Here is a 17341-nt window from a genome sequence, read left to right as displayed (position 1 = left end):
CTGCCTGCAGCGTCAGTACTGACATTCTTGGTGTTTGATGCGGGAGAATTGCCGAGTTCGTGTCATCATCGATACTTCCCCCCACCTCACACCGAGCCAGCACATTAACGGCTTGGATTCCCATAGCAGTGGAGGCGGCAATAAATGAACCTTTAGAGGAGGGTTATTACTGGGAAAAAACTCCCCCCCCATTTGCCACACTCTGTGTGAAACCTTGGACCGAGCCGTAAAAAAGATGGGCAGATTAGTGGCTTGGTGGCCAGTGCGAAAGCACCTCTAGCTTGGTGTGTGACTCCAAAGTTTGACTGGAAGAAAATATGACAGCATCCAACTGGAAGACGACATATCGCCACCTGCTGTTCTGGATGTTCTGCAGTCAATAGTTTGGTTTCCATCGAAGTATTACATTAGAGGATGGACTTCTGTGTGCATTACGTGGCCTATGTTATTCACTCCAGCTTTCTTTCCATTTTTGCAACATTTCCACAGTTTGGTTGGTTTAAACGGAAACATAGTAATGACAGTCGCCCATTTGAAAGGGCTAATAGAGCTTTAACTTTAGTGTGTAAACCCACTAAATGCTACAAAAGTGAACACAAAAATGGAGGAAAAACCAACATAAAATGTGTCATGTGCTTTTGTGTGTGACATAAGTGGATGCTGAGCTGCGTCCTCGGCTAATCAGATCACCATCAGCTGCTCTCTCGGTGTAATACACCTTGTTCTGTCTGGCTGTTGACCCACACACTCAATTATCTGGTCTGAAATGCAGCAAACAACAAGCTAAAACATCCTCCCTCCCCCTCATGTGTGACTGCTCCTGCCTGACAGCCTCAAAATGCTCACATTTCTAATGTTTTTTTTTTCCACGTGTTTTCACACGTTTTGAAATCTGCCTGTTTTTAAAGTGTTATCTCACATTCCAAACGAGACAAGCGATATTAATAAATTAAATAGTGATTATGAATGTGATGAATGTATTTCTCTAAACGTGCTAATTGTCTTAACCTTGAGGTGAAAGAAGATCAGGTTTTACCTGTAATTACAAATCCCAAGAGTGGCCGGAGAGAGAAAATACAGACAAAAGAGGGAAGCTGTTCTGGCCCTTTGATTAATTTGTGGTTTACTTCCACTGGCCAAGAATGAACTCTTTACCTGCCAGCACTTCTTTAAAGCATTGCCAAACCACAGCCTGCATGTTTTTAACATCTTTTTTTTTTTAAGACCCTCAGAATATCTTGTGTCATGATTTTTTTTTTTTAAAAAGCCTCTACTTTCTTTTTTTAAGTTTTGATATAAGTTCATCCATTCTTTCTGTAGGAACACTTGCATGAGGGTTGGTTTCAAACAAAAGAGCAAAAAAAAGAAAAACGCACGAAGAAAGTAGTTTTCAAGCATAAAATTGATTCAATATTCATTTGGTTTGGGTTCCCCCCTCACTCCTGTACTTTAATTGTATAATATGGAAATGTAAAAACAACTAAACTATAAATGTGTACGGTGACTGAATATAGATGCAAGCCCCCGTGCACCATCAGTGCATCCATCCACCTTTGCCTTGCCAAAAGTGCTACTATGTTGGACGGGTACGGCACCGCTGGCCCCTGAAAAATGTGTTTTGTTCCCCAGAGCTTCTTCTTTGCTTGTTTTGGGACCTAAACGTGCAGTATTCTCTCATAAAGTGAGCAGTAGGGACCTCTACTGCATGAGAGTCATAACACAGATTGCTGGAAAATCTCATCGATAGCAGCGAGTGAAGGGCGGCACAGGGGTGCAGTGGTTAGCACTGTCGCCTCACAGCAAGAAGGTTAGAGTCCCGGCTCTGTCACAGTGGTGTGTCTGTGTGGAGTCTCCATGTTCTCCCTGTTCCTGCTGGGTTCTCTCTGGTACTCCAGCTTCCTCCACAGTCCAAAGACATCAAGAGGGACCAGGTTAATCCAGACTCTAAATTGACCGTAGGTGTGGCTGGGAGAGCCAATGGTTGTCTGTCTCTATGTGTGGGCCCTGCCATGGACTGGTGACCTGTCCAGGGGGAACCCCGCCTCTCGCCTGAAGGTGGACAAGAACAAGTTACGGCTCGTGGACAGATTATGACTTGCACATTATGATATTAAAATATTCTGTTATGTATGCAATATGCTGTGCATAACTATGTTAACAAGCTGCTAAAACTAACATAACAGTTCTTTTTCCCTTTAATTGCATTTGTAGGTGTTTTTTAATTGTTGTATCGTTGTTTTCTGTTCTCCTGCTTCGGGACCAAAGACGCAAATTAGAAACATTTCTCAGTGTTTGGCGTAACATTATTACATTATCAAACCTGCTTCTTGACAAATCAACCATTAAACTGAACTAAAGTATATCCCAGGGCCACAAACAAATCAGGTGGTATGAGCGAGTCATATCCCAGGGTATCTACTTCGTGTGTGGGAATAACTTGAATATAGCCACAATATATTCTTCTTCTCTGTTGATGGTCACACCCTGGCTCTGTGTGTAAGAGCCAGTTTATGAGCTGTGCTCGTGTTTCCAGCCATAACTCACATGGAGGCTCCTCTCATGGTGCAGCTTCATCAGCACAACAGCCTGTTGGTTGTTTGTAGGCCAGTCATGGTGCTGTCAGACCAGCCTGCCTCCGCTACGTCCGCATGATTAACTACAGCTTATAAAACAATCAAACTTCTTGGCCAAAAAGTAAAGTGAGCTGAAGGGAAGTGTACGCTGCTAATCTGATTTATGGAAATGTTGCTTAATTCGATAATAAAAGTGACGCTTCTTGCTGCGTGGGGGAAACCCGGGTTAATCCCTCATGTCTTTGTAGAGGTAAGAGAGTTTGATGTGGACGAACGAGTGTGTTCATGCTCAGTCGTTTTACCTCCTCTAATCTCTCCTCTCATGTTTCCGCTCACTTCTGATCTGAGCAAATCTGTTTGCATTTCCGATTAACTTTCATCGTGTCTTTGATACCTTTGATTGCGTTGATTATTCTTGCTTTATCTCTTTGGATTAAACCGTTTGTTTACTCAACATCTTAATCATTAATGATGGTGTGTTGTGCTTTTCTTTGTTTCTTTGTCCTTTTAAGAGAAACTAAATCACAATCATCACAAGATCGACTGTATTTCAAGGATAAAAAAAAAAAGAAGCCATTTATGTTTGAAGATAAACTGATCATGACTGATTTTGTCATGGTCTGTGTTTACATCTCCAAATGAGAAATTTGCAGTTTCAAACAACTCTCTCCTCGGGTGTCAGATTCTGATCAGGCTCAAACTTGTGGAGAGCTCCGGTAGACGAATCCAGCCAAGGTCGGATCTCGTTCTCACCACAAAGGAACTTGGTCTGCAGTAGAACTCACACCTGCCCTGACGAACCACACCAAGGCAGAACACAAACCTGTCCCTCCCCCCTCACACCTGAAAGAGCCGCTCCCAGCCTGGTCAACATCAGGTCCAGGCAAGTCAAATCCCTCTGAAAAGTCCTGGAAGGAACGCTGGTGAATCCCAGGCTGCAAGCTGGGACGCGTCCCACCACCACCACCACCACCGGGGTTCTGATAAGGTGAGTGATCAGTTTTCATCTGAGGGATTATCAAAGCTCCAGCAGGATAATATCTGCAGCAGCTGTTAGCCAACTCTTCAGAAAGACTGTGTCGTAACCACATCTGAGCTCTACAAGAACAGAGCAAAGAAATGATTTCTCCTCCGACTCCACAGACGTTTCCAGGAAAAACGATCAGAGAGCTGAAAGCACACGAATGATGTTTGAACACTCGCCATCTCGGTTTATACGACTTTAGTACTATAACAACTTTCAACAAGAGTTCCCTCTCATTAAAAAAGACTGAAGGAGGTTTTACAGAATATAAGACAATAATAGAAATATACACACGTTTGAGATGGTTTGGATTCATTCCATCCATTTTGGGAGTGATTCTAGACCTTCACTATTTCTTAAGTGTAAATTTAGTTGTGATTTGGACCAAGATGAACAAAGTCGACCAGTGAAAGATATGGTTGCGTCCTGTTTATAATTTAGTACAACTACTGATGCTGGCAAAGAGGGCACAATGCAAACACACATTCAGAGTAAATATCAATCATGTGAAAAAGGTCTGGATCACTTTTATGTTTATCCACTTAACAGAAATGAGGAGCGGAGAGTTTCAGGAACAACACACAAACGCCAAGCGCTCCCCGGGGTCCTGTCACTGAGCGCCAGGGTGGCAGCTGCAGCTTCACTCAGGGACGATGGTATCTGACTGGCTACTGATGTTGACATGGGTGCTGGCACACATGGCTGGTTTGGGTTCTGTAGTGAACAGGAAAAAGAACATCCTGACTCTGGGACAGAGGTCTGTCACTGGATTCACTCATCTTGTCCTCATCAGCTGACACATTCAGGTCCACTGGTGTATTCTGTCATGAGTAAATGGGTCACAGTGTGTGTGTGTGTGTGTGAGAGAGAGAGAGAGAGAGAGACACACACACACACACACACACACAGAATTATGAGTTTTGGGTGGCATGTCTCAGGCTCAACCCGGTGTGCCATAGACATGTTAAACATGCTGTATGTGTCTCACACACACACACACACACACTCACACAGAGAATTATGAGTTTTGGGTGGCATGTCTCAGGCTCAACCTGGTGTGCCATAGACATGTTAAACATGCTGTATGTGTCTCACACACACACACACACACACACACACACACACACACACACACATGTCTCTCCTGAGGGATCCTGGATGCTCCACACTTGTCCACACTCGTTCACTGTAGCACAGAATTGGAAAATCTTGTAGTTTGTTTTAGCTCAAGTCCAAGCCTTGTGGATCAGTGAGCTGATGTTGTTTATACTTGGCAAAAGGGGACCAGATCTCAACGAACTCAATGTGGGACAATTATGTTACCTGATAGGAGACAGTTGTAAACTTTTGATAAAACACCCTCAAACTTCAAAACTTGGACATGTCCACTCTGTCCTTTAGCTCATTACATCTCTGGTTGATTTGTTCACACTCAGTAGACTACGTAAATGAAAAAGGTGTATATTTTGAATGCAACTTTCGCCAACTCCCACCCTGATGAACGTTTCACAGTTCTCATCTTATGGGTCTGCTTGCACTTTTACATCCCAAGAACTGTTAAACCTGCTCCTTCTTAATATATAATTAAAACTAAACTGTACGATACATCGAAGCAGGTCACTGACATGAGTGTCAAGTGACAGTCAACTGATATAAACGTGCTATGCTGCAGGGGGGAGACAAAAGCCAAGTGAACAATTTAATATTTACACTTTGGAATGATCTGGGTTCGACTGGGAGTGCTGCACAGGAGCTGCCTCTTTCACCCGTGTTAACTTGTTCATTTGGGAATTGTCTCAGGGTCTCAGTAGAAACCCCTCCCCTCTGCGATGACACAGCTCTGACTCCACCCATGGGTACCTTGTTTCCCAGTCGCTGCTCTAGGCTTCTCTTTCATTTTGTATTCATTTACACTTTTCCACCACATTTAGTCAAAATCTGCTCACAACTTTTGGCTTTGTGTGAGCTGCATTTGATTGATGGCCCTGTGATCGCAGTCCCTCCAGCTTCCAGGTTTTAGATCCAGTCGGCATCTGTCTTGGTGTCTGATAACCACCGACGATTATAGTGCAGGACACGGTCACACTTTGAGTTGCAAATGCTGTGCTGGAAAGCGCACTTGAACTTTGTGAACAGATGCTTTTGGATAGCTTTGCTGTAATTAGCCACCATCCATTAGCCTGGCTGTTATTAGCCATTAGCTTGGAGCTAAATATACTTGGTTGGCTCTTTAAGCGTTCTGGAGTCACAAAGTGATGCACGAGAGAAAAAGGGTCTCATTTTGGAAGGGATCTATTTCTGAGTACTTGAAAGCGAAACACACATTTTGGGTGAAGCATCACTTAAAACAATTTGCAAAGATTGACAAAAACAATGGAACTTAGGGGACGATCATTTACAGCGGCGAAAGGGGAGGGCAGGTAGGGAAGGAGCTGTTTGCCAGGACAGTGCTACACTGACTAGAACTGATAAACTGATGATGCTCAGGGGAAAAACGGTAAACAATCAGGATGAAAACATGACAAGACACACTAGGGAATTACTGATTATTTCAGGATGAAACAGGAAGAAACAAAATGAATAATTTAATTCCTCAACAAAAAACAAAAATCCACATTGGACTGTGAGAAAATGTCAAATAAAAGTAGAGATAATTTCTTAAGGAGGTGTTGGGTCTCGACAGGCTACAAACACTCTTTTTTGAAGATTCTTTCTTTAATTTGTCACCTGTTTGCAATTTTCCTCAACTGTGGGAATTGAAATTAGTATATTTGTATTTTTCAGAGAAGGAAAACAAAAAAACAAAAAGTCAAAGATTGTTTCTTTGATAAATCCTGTATTCAGCCACCAGGTCACCTGCTCCGCCATGTTTCATTCACGCTCTGTTTTGTCTCCACAATGTTGATTTGAGTCGTATCAGACAGACGAGCATTTCATCTGTGGGAATATTCACCATGTCTGTCACAGAAAGTTTGAGCAGTAGAAGTTTATGCTGGGATGAAAGGAAGGACTGCGCTGCTCCGGCCTCTTCCTCCCTGATCGCTCTCCTCTTTGATCAGCGCCAGAATCGCTTTAATCACTGAGTACAAAGCTGCTGCATGCAGAAACACACCCCGTTAATTATTGCTGACACATTACCAGACACTTACCCAGCAGAGATTTGACAGCGCAGGCGTTAACTGAACACTGGTAGGTCAGATAACATTTAGTGGAGGAGAGTCCAGAAAACAAGAACAAAATGGAGCATTTTACAGTGAAATGATGCGGGTACAAGTGTGTACATACTCGTAAGGACAGTGCGAATCTCAGTCAGGTGCTTGAAAACATCATGGAATCTGACAGGTTGTTAGTGATGCATCAGACTATACGTTAGTTCAGAAAGGCCATGCAGATCACTTCCTGTTTGCCACCAACCGCAGCTGCCGGTGGTCGATCAAAAATGGGGCTTAATTTTTCACGTGTGGCCAGAAAGCCGTGTCCCCGGCGTGCGTAATTACTGACGCTTAAGATTGTGACCAAAGCAACACATGTTGGGAGACTTTTGGGCAACGATTCTGTTCTCATCAATACAAGCGACAGTGCAGACGTTTCGTCAGCAGGGAATAACGTTACAGATGTTTAACATGTTAAGTTAGTGACATGTGACATCGGCAGAACTTTAGGTCAGCATTGCTTTACGTCATCTGGGGTTCACCCACATTGGCTCTGTGTTCTGCACACCCTGCAGCACAAATCAACCTCTGTCCATGGAGTGTCCATTGTTTCAAATGTTTATCATTGCACTGTGAGAAAAAATGGCCTGAAAAGAGGAAAGAGTCAGACCTTTTAATTCTAGCAGGACATGGTGGCCATCTTCTAAAATGTCTGCAAAATGACCACAGTGCTCAGCTGCAAACTTGTCCGTAGCAACTGTAATGTTTCACACACCCTGCACCCATGGAAGTGGGGCTCCTCAGAGTTTGTCCACCCTGACAAATCATGCAGTCCATCCATCCTCAAGTTCAGTTAGTTTGGAGTATTTGGTTCTGTGTTTTTCACTGGAGGTGCCGGTCTCCATTAAAGCAATTCTCCCACTGCGACGGTGATGTGGGGATTGGACGGGACAGCATGCCGTCCACGCTTCGTCACCTTGTCACAAGGTTTCTGTTTGGCTCCCCCTGTGTGTGTGCGCGCACATGCGTGTGTGCATGCGTGCTCGTGCATGTGTGTGTTCAGTCAACCTGAGTCTTACGGGGGACATAAAATGAGGATACGTTTACCATGTCAGACTGGACTGTGGGTGGACGAGAGGACAGCCGTGTGCCAGCTCTCTGCATGCTGTCAGGAGCCATCCACCTCACACACACACACACACACACACACACACACACACACACTCACACACACTCACACACACTATAAACTTGCTTACAAAAACAGACACGGCAATAAAAATCACATTCTCAGACACTCAACTCATGTCCATGTCGCATGCATAAACAGCACAAAAACACCTACAAACACACACACTCACTCAACACAAGCAGCTGCAAAAACACACCAACCTCCAAAAATATAAAACACATGAGCTATAACAGTCGTGTCCACTCTGTCATACATGACCAAGGACATGAGTCAGCTGCTCCATATCCACAAAAACCTCATTAGACTGTGCTTTTAAAGTGAGAAATATTAATGATGCACCCAAGCATGTCATATTATTTGTATGAAAAGACCAAAAGATGATTAAAAGCTAAAGGATGATGGGTACATCACATCCATTTTAGGCCGCCCACAGGAGCAGCTCAAAATAGCGGTGAGGAGAAACACACCGCCTTGTTATCTGGAGGCAGTGAATACTTTTATTGCTGGAGTTATGATTTTGTCCGGAAACCAAAGATAGCAGCGCGTTCACGTCCTCGTGCTCCGTTTACTCTGATGACAGCACACATTTACCTTTTAGTCACTTTGTGAACAAAGATTTACTGAGTTAATTCATCAGCTGCAGCTGTGCTCGATGCAATGCAAACAGAGCACTGAACTCTCTCTCTCTCTCACACACACACACTCACACACACACACTCACACACGCGCGCTCACACACACACACACACACACACACACAGGCACATCTGTTTTTTTAGATGCTGCAAGCCTGCAGAGGTTCTGCGAGATGCCACTAGATGGAAAAACAGGTGCACATACTTCCATTACACTTAACTTGAATAGAACTAAGAGGGGTGCCAAATGATTCATTTTATTAATCGCAATTAAGTTTTACGGCTAATTGCATGTTTATTCACATGTTTACAGTTCCATTATTTTACATTTTATGTGTCCATATGGTATGTAGTAGTCATTTGACCACATTTGCAGTTTTCAGAAATTCTAGTTTATCGGATTTCTAGATTTCGCACAGGTCTTGTTTAGGCAACAGTTGTTCTTTGTGATATAGTAATGTGTCACATTATAGCTGATCTGGATCGGGTCACAAATTACTGTTTCCATAGCAGAATAAAAACAAGCATCACTGCGTTCTCCTTGGCTAGTGTTTATTAGGCTGCACAGAAGAAAATTCCACTCACCAAAATGTGTCGCTACAAACCAGGTTAGGTGGTAAGAATGCACCTCTGAGCTGGTTTAACAGTTTCAAATAATAATAAGACGCAGAAAAAATTCTTTGTGCTTGTCAAGAGGCAAAAGAGGAATCACAGGAAGAAGGTCCTACGTTCAGGCTTGTGCATATAGCTTCCATTTTTGTTTCTTCTGGACGATATTCTGACGTGTCCAAAAACTCAGATTCCATCTGGGTACAGGAGCCGTTTAGACTGAGATCTGCTTTGTATGCTGGTAGATAGTTGGATCCGGGTTGGATCACGTTCTAACCACACACGGGTTACAGCAGAGTTGATCTGGAAGCATATCGAGACAACCTCTTCAACAAGCTCTCAGCCCACATTTTTGATCCGCTTTTGGTGTGAACCTAGAACAAGAGGTGAAATGGACCAGAGTTTGAATCGGCCACACGGAATAAAGCAACCCTAGTAGCTAAAGACATAAATATTTCCCTCGGGAGTTGGTAGGGAGCAAAAAACAGGGCTGAAGGAGAGTGAGAACGAGACTTAAATTCTCCAGGTAGACAGGAACATCATTTCAAATGAACAATAATGTTGCGCCATAACTGTCAGATGTGGAAATAAGAAACTGTTCGCAACTTAAAAAGTGAAGATATGTCAGTATTGCAGCCTTGAGGATAAAATAAATCAGCTATTGCAGGTTGAAATATCCCATGCAGGAATTTTAACACCGATTTACCACAAGTGTATTTGACAAAAATAGGAAACACACAGTAACACACTCTTCCATCCAGCTGTGAAGGTTTATGAATGATGGATTGCTTGGTGGTGGAGGGAGAGGAAACGCTGAATATTCATGACACCTTTTGAAGCGGACCTCCTCCGGCTACATCAGGCATCAGTCGTGTGGTGAAGGTCAGAGGAAAGCTGACTCACGTTAAAATGACCACCCTCCCCCATCAATACACTCGTCCAACCCCGTCCGCACTTCCCCTGTCCACTCAGTGTGTCACACATCCCATCTGTAACCAGACGGCAGTTCAAGATATAGGTTTCACACACACACACATATACACAGTGGAATTCAAGCATGTCACACAGCCCCACAAACACACAGAGTACAAACTATTCAAACACATAGACATAAATATCACCGGTGCACACAGGATGGCAAACACACATCTTTAAGAGCACACACACACACACACACACACACACACACACACACCCGTCAACTGCTGCTTCATCAGCCAGGCCTAGCTCGTGGTCAGGATCGGGTGATTCAGTTTGGCATGTCGTTTACCATGAAGCGTGATTGGCTGACTCAAAGGAGCGTGCTAATCTTGACAAGTATTGAAGCTGCTGGTGAATCTACAGAATACCAACAAGGAGTGAGGCAGATGGAGGCTGTATATTAATGACAATAGTCTGTGTGTTTCCTCCATATGTTGGATTCATACAAGAGACACTGGTTTAGAATGTTGAAACGGTAAAAGTTACAAGAAGAAATTGCAACAGAGATAATTTGAACATTCAAAGCAATAAATCACCCTAAAAGTGCTATTTGACCAAGCCAAGCATCCTCGCTCTTTAAGTAACAAATGAATTTGTGCTCCACCTGCACCGACAGGTGCTGAAGTATGTTAACCAACATACCATGGTGTACTGCCATTTTGGAATACCAAGAAGAGGCTGATCTTTGCTCAGTGGCATTAAGAGTAAAAGTGGTGTTTAAAGGGAGCATCAATTAGACGAGGGGATGTGCAGCATTGCAGTGTGGTTCTATTGATGCCCGTAAGTGTGGACACACTGGCCGCCTCATGCTCTGCACCCTGGGCTTAAAAGGGAACGACACATGGCGTCTAAGTCATGTCACACCTGGAACACACCTATGAATAATCGAGTGTCCAACGATGGCCTCTTTGCGTCGGGGTGTGCACTCAGATTACTCGCCCTCGAAATACTAAAATGAAGCCAAACTGACCTGAATGCATGGAGCACAGATAGCACCATCTGCCAACAGCCTTGCCCTGCAGATCATTTGAGGTAGGGCCCGAAGGGGACTTGATCTCACAAAGATGTGTGTTTCCTCTTGTACCACTTCTTTGTGACTCTAGAATAGGATTGGATACCAAAGTTCAGTTCCAAATAGGAACCAAATTAAATTTGGTGAGTAGACTTGTTCTGATAGTGGAGTGGTTAGAGTGCACGTCACATACACAGCTGACTGTTTGAATCCCAACTGGAGGTCCTTTGCTGCATGTCTCACACACACACACATACACCCCAACCCCACTGTTAAATAAAGTTGTCTGCCAAGAAAATTCTCTAAAAAAGAACAAAATTTTGAGGGTTACCCATAACCATATATATACCCATAACAATATTATAATTTCGGTTCTGCTTATCGGTTCCCAGATGCACTCATTTGTAACGGCTGCTTTCAGCCAGCACAACCTGTCTGTTGGTTGTGTGTCTGTTGGTTGCGTGTCTGCGTCACACGACAGCGCATGTTGTCAACACAGCTGAGAGAGAGGAGCCAGCGAGAGTAGCAGCAGGTAGCCTACTAGCAACGAGAGCTGGACGCTGAAAGCGGTCAAATGTGTAGCTTTATTTCTCTAGAGAGAGCAGCGACCATGGCAAATTAATAAGTTGCAAAACAGGTTGCACTTCCAACCTATCAAAAGATGTATTTAAACATTTAACATAAACAGTAGTTTAGTTTGCAATGAAGTGTCTTTTGTTAAATACACATTTGGCTTCCCATTTTTCTCCTTTTTTTAGGGGGGGGGGGTCAGAAAAAGTAACCTTTTAGGAACTGGAATCGATAAGCAGAACCGAAATCAGAATCTTATTGATAAAAATCCTACCAATACAACTACTCTATCCCTACTCTAGAATGCAGAAAGAGCCAGCCATGTATATTTAGCTTGAAGCCAATGGAGACTGATTTATAACAACAACTGCCCTGAAACATTAGTTTAAAACCTCCTCTGCACATTGTCCGGTACATCCTCGTCTCCTTGATCCAGCTGTATGCTCAGTAATTTAAAAACAATTTGATTCAAGATAAAAATAAACAGTGTGAATGGTTGTCTGTCTCTATGTGTTGGCCCTGCGATGGACTGGCGACCTGTTCAGGGTGAGCCCCACCTCTCGCCCATAGCCGCTGGGATAGGCTCCAGCCCCCCGTGACCCTTAACAGGAATAAGCGGAAGACAATGGATGGATGGATAATAATAAACAATTTTTAACATGTGCAGTTCAGCGATGCCGTCTGATGTTTCCAAACGTGACTCCTGAGACGAGGTGTCAGAAACTTTGGATCACCCCAACAATCCCCAGAGGCGGTTGAAGCGGGGAAATTTGATTTGGATTTTATATCAACTGTCTTTTGGTTCAAAGGGCTGCTTACAGGAAATCATGTCATGACCCTCATCCACCATCCGTATCTCTGGCATTTGTTGCACCTTTACATTGATTTCAGCTGCAAAGTTCATGAAATTTACATGTTTCGTTCATCAAGGTAATTTCACTAATCAACAGCACTTTCATGATTTTTATAAAGAGTAAATGCAGTCTTGAGAGATTCAAAGCAAGAGTTACATGATGAAGACACTGCGGCTCATGACTTCAACATCACCACAAGCTGTAAAACACATCTTATGTGTTGTATCTCTTGTGTTGAGAACAACCCTTAATTCAGGCATTTAACCAAAAAAAAAAACATTGATTTGGGAGAGGAGGGAACCAGACTTGTTACTTAATTCCCAGTTCTTGTGGGTGGATGTCTGGTTCCCAAATTAATAAATTTTTTTCATTATACGCCTGAATTAAGGGTTTGATGTGTCCAACATAAAATGAACAGACAGTTCATTCTCTGCAGGCTAGCCAAGTCACTTTTTGCTCGCCTGCCAAATGTACAGTGTTGTTAGGAAACAACAACATAAGTACTGATATTTCCATTTGAGACTTTACTAAATGTGTGTAGTGTTACGGTGTGTGTGAGACTGAAAGCCACATTATAACAACAGCAGTAAACTCAGCACACCTGTTCTCCTCCAACAAATTCAATTTGACGCTTCCCCAGCAGAGCATGATGTTCTCCGATGGGCTCGGCGGTGCCATCTGTGACAGCGAGCGCAGCACATTTACGTCGGCTCTGCTGTTCCCGCCGCTCGTCCTCCGAGGCCTCAGATGAGGCGCCTGCTCAGTCAAACATATAGAAAGAAGAAGAGAGAGCTGAGGACGCATGTTCCTTCCTGAAGGAAAGAAAGAAAAACAAACCTTCCAGTCAGTCAGTGGTCAGCTACACGTGGAATGAGCAGTTCCTGTGTGATGAAGAACAACAGCACAATTGAACTGAGCATCAAAGTTCCTCACAATGAACACCAAATGTAAATCATGTTTTTTGTATCTTTGGATCTTCTTTTCATTTTTTAATGTCCTCCTGATATAAAGGTGCTGTGGACCTGCTGCTTGTCTTCCTCCTGAAACCAGATTTCTTCCTTGTTGATGCTCTGACTGGAGAGAAAACAGACATTTCAAAATAATGGCAACAAGCGTTTTTTTTTTTTAAATACTTCCACGCCAGCAATATCTGTGTGTCCGTCCCATTCCTGTTACTGCTAATGTTTATATCTCAAGAACACCCAGAGGGAACCATTCTGTCTGTGTGTGATAGCAATGCACACACTAACATGCTTCACCACTGCTAACATTAGACACCCAGTCACCCGGCAAAATGAATCATCAGAAGAAAAGAAAAACATGGAGACAGAAATGAAGATGGCAACCCAACAAAATCATTTATAATTAAATACTGTTGCTTGTCAGAGTGTTTCAATATTAGTGTTATTCTCTGTTGTCCCTAGAGTGTGAAAGTTGGCCGTCAGGTACGATCTAAAAGCTAACCTGAAACACGTCTTCTTCTTTTGGAGTCTTTCTTAGTGAATGTGAGGAGGGAAGTAGCAGCATTTTTACCTGTCATGAAATAAAGATCTTTATTTGCGTGTTTTAAACAACTCTCTTCACTTTCAGCATTGTATTTCAAGGATCATCCTGTGAGTAAAAGCGTATTCACCCTCTCTTTGTGGGTGTCATCCCGCCTGTTGTTGCAGGGTCACTAACTGCTGTTGGAGGTATTGATACTTTCAGGTGCTTTTTAAATTCTAAAGTGAGCCATTAAAAATACCTCCTGCATCCGACTTTCCACAACAATCAGAACAATTAGCTCATTTCTGCCGTTATGAGAACGATGTTTTGAAAGAGTTAACAAATTACCCTCTTAGCTGCAAAATGGAGCCTCAATTATCAGCGTTTAGTGTGTTGCATGCTCCATTTCAGACAAAGAGAAGGAGGGAAACGGGATGGAGGGAACGAGAAGGAGGAGAAGCCGAGATTAAACGGACCATTAGACCAAAATGACTCTTGTGAAGAGGGATCAGAAAACAAACAAGGCTTTAGAGAGCTGCTGGCAGCGTTAGCGAGGCAATTACCGTCATTATTATTGTGATCATGTTTACAGTGATTATTCGCCGCTACTTGCTGCTTCAATGTGATACAGCACAGCTGATGAGGGACGAATGTGCAGGTTCTGGAACTTTCCAGGAGAGCAGGAACCTGAAAAACAGACCAGGTTTCATTGGATCATTTGAATTTGATTGTTTCATTTTTGCGGCTTTGTTTGTCTGCTTAATTATTTCTGTCGCATGTTGCTGTTTTTCTGAAAATGAAAACAACACCAACCTTCACTGGGCTGCTCTACGAGTAATGCACTGTTACTTGTATATATGCCACATAATCGTGAGCCATGCGTGAGACATCTGGACATTTGCAGTTGTTACAAACCTGGGTGTTTTTAGTGAGCTCCTGCAACATTTTCAGCCGTGTTTCTGGTGTCAGAACCAGGTGTTTTAGTGGGACGTGGACATCTGCAGCCGCTGCTCTCATTACAAAAGCGGGTGTTTTTAGTAAGATATCACAACATTTGCAGCCGACATTTTGGCAACAAAACCGTGTGTTTTCAGCGAGGCAGAATTTCAGCTGTTTCTGGTGTTAAAACTTGGTGTATTTGTGAGACATCTGGACATTTGCAGTTGGTGCACTGGTTACAAAATGGGGCATTGTTAACAAGATGCTAGAAGATTTGCAGACATCGTTCTGCTGACAATATTGTGTGATTTTAGGAAGAGATTACAATATATTTCATTATTTTTCTGGAGACCAAAAACCCTAGCAGGTCTTTTGGTGTGTAAACCTTAGCTGACATCAACCACAGCACATCAATGCATTTTCCAACAGAGAATATTTGAGCATTTAGCTGAAGGGTTTCACTGCAGGGGTCTGTGCAGGTGCAATGATCACTTGTATTGCTGGACATTTTAAAGTAAGTAAAGTAAAAAAGTGCTTTTATACAGGAGCACTTTTCGCTGATACTATATCACATATTGGTTTACAGCAATAAAGAAAAACACAAAATAAGATAGATAATAACAATATAAACACATTGACAGCATAACTGCTGGCACTGGTCCGGCAGACGACAGCAGCGATGGTCCGTGTTGAGGCAGTGTGCCATAATTAACACGCAGCTGTTCAGGGCCTGTCTGAACCAAAAGCCTATCAAAATAAGAACGTTTTTAAGACGCTTTATAAAACGTCACTGGATTCTAAGGATCTGAAAGGTTTAGGGAGACCATTGCAGGGTTTAGGTGCAACTGCCTGAACGCCTTGGTCACCCCTAGTATTTAAATAGGTGCGAGGAGCAGACAACAGATTTTTATCATGAGACCTAAGAGGACAATTTGCTTTATGAATGGAAGGAGGAGGTCTGCAAATTAATGGGGTGATTGACCATGTAAGGCCCTGGGAGTAAGCACCAGTTTTATAAATTGAATACAGAAGTTGATTTGGAACCAGTGAAGGGAAAATAAAATTTGACTTCTATGTGGTCTCTTGTTGTGTCTTGTTCATACCTGGGCAGCTCCATTTTGGATGGATTGAAGACGGATAAGTTTGATTCAGATACATAAACAGAGCGTTGGCAATGATCCAGGTAGAAAGAAATGATGGCATGAATTATACTCTCCATCTCAACCTTTGTTACAACTGATTGTAAGTTGGCTGACATGATTCTCAAAGGATAGATAATGGTCAAGGAAGACACCTAAATTACAAAGGTTGCACTGTACATAATCACTTAAAAACCCTAAATCTCCGCAATGACAGGAACCACATCTTCCAGAGCGATTACAATGGCGTCTGCCGTATTTTCATTCACCTGGAGAAGATTATCATTGATCCATATCAATAATCATATTATCCAGACACACAAGTAAAGTGGTCAATCGATCATGCTAACTAGGTCCAAAGGAACAGTAGAACTGGATGTTATCAGTGTAAAATGATAAGAGATGGCGCTGTACTTGCTGTTCATCTAATTTTATATGAGGAAAATAACATAGGACCCAGCTCAGAGCCTTGTGGAACACCACAAACAGTAATTTTAATATAAACAGTAGCTAAAGAAGTCCGGATGATGATATAATTAGTGACTTGAAGATGAGCCATTTCAGTTGAATGCAGTTTAATTAGGCCCCACTGAAAAGGGTCATATGGACAATATGTTTGTAAAGAAGTTGTAAACCGCAAGACAACAACTCTCTCCAGCACAAATTTTGATATTGGTTTATAATTTATTGGGAGGACGGAATCAAATTTGTTTGTTTTTTCCTGCAAAGGCTGAACTATGTCATGTTTAAATTGTCTGGGCACATAAGCAGTTAAAATGGAGAGAACGATCATGGATACAATGGTGTTGCCAATTGAACTGAAAACATCCCAAAACAGAGAAGGAGGAAGAGGGCAAAATGGGCCAGAGGAAGGCTTAATTATGGGCATCAATTTAGTGAAGGTCCTCCAAAGACACAGGAAGGAAGGAATTTCTGTTAGTGCAACAGGAAGCAACAATGGCAGGACGGTTTGTTTAGGGGGAGAAACTGGCTCTGATTTCACTGAATTTATTTACAAAGCATTCAAGAAAGCTGTTGTAATTGATATTACAGGAGACAGGTATGTGTTGGATAGTAGGAGAGACCAATTTCTTTGTTTTCAAAAATAACTTTCATTTCCTTTTGTTAGTTGAAACGAGTTGTGCTGTCCTAGCATCGCTGATCATTCCATTAAGG

Source organism: Aulostomus chinensis, chromosome 17 (genome assembly GCF_037954235.1).
Source record: "Aulostomus chinensis isolate RoL2024-O1b breed Wild chromosome 17, RoL_Achi_v1.0, whole genome shotgun sequence".
Classification (NCBI taxonomy): Eukaryota; Metazoa; Chordata; class Actinopteri; order Syngnathiformes; family Aulostomidae; genus Aulostomus; species Aulostomus chinensis.
This window is presented reverse-complemented; position numbering follows the sequence as displayed.